The following is a 3,277-nucleotide window of genomic DNA, read 5'->3' as shown; positions in this document are numbered from 1 at the left end:
ATGTGCCTTTAGTTTGACCTATCCTGGACACAGAGCTGCGGTAGCACCAGCCCTCCTCATCCTCAGTCTACTAAAATAATGATTTTCAGAAAACTTCTGAATAAATCAAGATGTAACATTTATTTGTCAGGTAAAAATGTATCATGCCAATTACAGAAGTAAATGATTAAAAGCCAATTCAGAAATAATAAATACATAACATCATTTACTCAAAGATGACTCTAAAAGTAAGTAATGTTTTCCTGACAAAGACACACAGTGGTGTGTCAGGGCTTTCCAACAGGAAAACACTGAAACATCACTGTATGGCACTGCATGAAAATTGGGATTTCCGACCCCGTAAACGGCCGTAAATCTCCCTAATTTTCGGCAGTTAACGACAATTTACAGCCTGTGAACGTCGCGTTCGTCTGTGCCGAATATTGCCGGAAACGAACCATGACGTATGCAGAGCGCTCGCGCCGGAGGTGTGAATGGCTCTAATTACCATATGAATAGCAGCTCCCGCCAGAGAAAGGCTTGAATTTCCTCACTCACTATTGGTTGAACCCACGTGGTTTAAACAAGAAAAATCACTCGTGATTGGTTGGCAGATCTGTTACTATTGGTCACCCTCGCTCATTAAAAATTCAAAAAATTATAATATTCATATAAATAATAATATATAAATTATTTTTTTATATTCATAATATGCTATTCTGTGGTATATTCATGTCATTGTTAACCTATGGACTACACTATTATTACCATCAAGGACATGAATTTATAAAGGAATGGAAAATTTGCCAGGGACATGCTGTTTATTCAAAGAAAGAGCTTTATTAGCACAGACACAAAACAATATACACCTATGTACAAAGCATAGATCATCTGCACACACAACAAATTGGAAGCTCAGTGTCTGTTTTCATCTTCGGAGCTGTAGTAGGTGACTAGCGGCGTTCTCTCTGAATTCGATCCACTTTGAAAACGTCTGTGGTGCGTTGCCCTGTATTTAGGAGTCGCCTCTAATCTCGACTGCAGCGTAGCACAGAGCTCTGTGAGCTCCTGGCTGGTGGTTGAACTTCATCGGACATTAGATCTATGGTGGCGCACTTCCAAATGCCCACGTCATCCTCACCTAGCACACCGTCTCGCTTCTAACAGCTGTAAAAACAACCAATACAGACAATCAGTACTGTGATGCACTGTGTATGGACACAAAACATCTATTAATGCACGTGAAAAATAGTCACATTGACTAAAAATCTTACCCTCTTTCTTCTCGCTCGACTCCGAGCTGAACTCTTCACAGCTTCGGCCTGCAATGCCAGATCTGGTTGTTTGTACCTGAAGCTCCTGCGTACTGTCTCGTAGTATGTCTTACAGGCAAGCTGGAAAACAATTAAATGAGAGTGATATGAATAAAAACAACTCAAGTCACAGTAAAATGAAACAAGGAGAAAATAGTCAAAGTTACTTACAATGTCGTCATGATCAGCGTCATGAAAATCTGGACTTGCAGACATAGCTCTGAGTAAATGTGAGGTTACGCCCTCGTTATGAGGCGAGGTTACTCTATGGAAACAAAATGTATGATTAAGATCGTAAACTATAACGGATCTATTTTCTTATACAAGAGAATGAAAGCATATTCTTTGAATCTTACCTTTAAAATGTTTGTAAGTTTTTATGAAAGAAAAAAAATAAAAGAATGTAAGATTCTTTTTTTTTTTTTTTACCTTGATCCAGTTCGTAGCGCCCACAATTTGTCTCAGAGTTGTGAAGATGGCATACATGCGGGGGCGCTCGCGAGCGAGTGCAGAATGAATGGAGGTCTATGGCGAAAAACCCTCAAAATCCACTTTTCTCAGGATATAATTTTTTGTCTAGTAATTTGAATGTTGTATTCGAAAGGAGATGCAAAGAAATTACACATTGCTGGGTGTTAGATTTTTTAGAGCCACTTATTTGGTTTAAAAAGTCTTTTAAAATGTCAATGACGTCAGAATGCTGACGTCATTAGCAGAATGCTAGCGTGTTATGGGCAACAACAACTCAACCTGTAAGAAATCGAAAAGAAATAAGTACTCGTTCATTCAACTTTCGACCTATAACCTATGTTGAACTTGCAAAGCCTACAATAAAATCTGAGATTTCTCAACGGCAATCGGGTGAAAGAGACACATTTAGCCGTATAGCCCCATTGACTCCCATTCAGTCTGCACTCGCTCGCGATCACCCCCAGTGGAATTCTAATGGAACTGCAACCAAAATCAATACAATGGGGCTGAATAGGGAGTGCCAAGGCTCTCCGTAGACGGGCTCTGATAGTATCGCGAGAAGAGAGGGATTTCTTAAAGGGGCCACAAACATTTTTAATGCAAAATAGAAACGAGGTACATTTTATGTAAACAACTCTAATCGTAGTTGTAACTCTATATGTACAGTAGGCATAATTCTTGTCATTGCGTATGTATATGCAGCATGAGTCAAATACAATCTTCTGTTCATGTTGTATTATGCACAGTGGTTGGGCTCTAAGATATTGTGATGCTGTTTGCATGGAATGCACATTTTACCTTTGTGGCAAAGCCTGATTGAAATTAATTGTTGAAATAAATGGTTTTGTGTCTTTTTTACATAACATTGGCTATTGCTAATGACACATAGTAACTAATCTAGCTACTTTCATTAAATATATCAATTTAAGCTAAAATGTAAGAGGGTCATTCTATGAAAATGTCCATTTTTCTGTCCCTAGCCTTTACAGAAATATTACACTTAAAAAACACTTTAGGGTTACAATTTCTTTACATTTTAAAATAAAACAATATGTTATTTGAACAATTACACCCTCTTGAGCCATCAATGTGGCAATATTTGATTTTTATGAATTATATATAATTTCAAGCACCACAGAAGTGCTCGTCCCCACAGTCATGTACAGAGGGAAAATGCTTTATTTTGAGGTCAATAACAGATTTTTACACCATTTAAAATACAATAATGTATACATAACTATCAAATATATTATGTAAATGATATATATATAAAAAAAATGCAGAATACATATTATAAAATTTATAATGAAAGTAGTGGTCCCCTGGAGTTGTGTCACTGGTGTTACCGTTAAACAAAAATCTCTTATTTTGAAATAAAAATCACACTGCTATAGCTTATGTTTGTATGCAGGCCTACGGAATTTATATTCACAATACTTAATAACTAATATTATTTTATTGCATTTATATTAGTTGTTTGAAGAGTTACAAAAAAGTGGTTGGTCTTAACACAA

The 3,277-nt window shown here is 36.8% G+C and overlaps 1 long non-coding RNA gene across 2 annotated transcripts; it reads right to left on the bottom strand.

Moving 5' to 3' along the window:
- Positions 1 to 373: 373 nt before the first annotated feature.
- LOC311287047 lies at positions 374 to 1,756 on the bottom strand. Of its 2 annotated transcripts, XR_014626681.1 has the most exons (4): positions 1,722 to 1,756; positions 1,464 to 1,557; positions 1,254 to 1,373; positions 374 to 1,146 (listed from the first exon to the last, which is right to left on the bottom strand). It is a non-coding gene; the product is annotated as an uncharacterized lncRNA (long non-coding RNA). The 2 variants fall into 2 exon arrangements; XR_014626682.1 differs by lacking the exon at positions 1,722 to 1,756 and having other exon boundaries at positions 1,464 to 1,623.
- Positions 1,757 to 3,277: the final 1,521 nt, after the last annotated feature.

The sequence above is a fragment of the Rutilus rutilus genome (assembly GCF_951802725.1).
Source record: "Rutilus rutilus genome assembly, chromosome: 3".
In the NCBI taxonomy this organism is placed as follows: Eukaryota; Metazoa; Chordata; class Actinopteri; order Cypriniformes; family Leuciscidae; genus Rutilus; species Rutilus rutilus.
The sequence above is the reverse complement of the archived record's forward strand: the minus strand, read 5'-3'. Positions and strand labels throughout refer to the sequence as shown.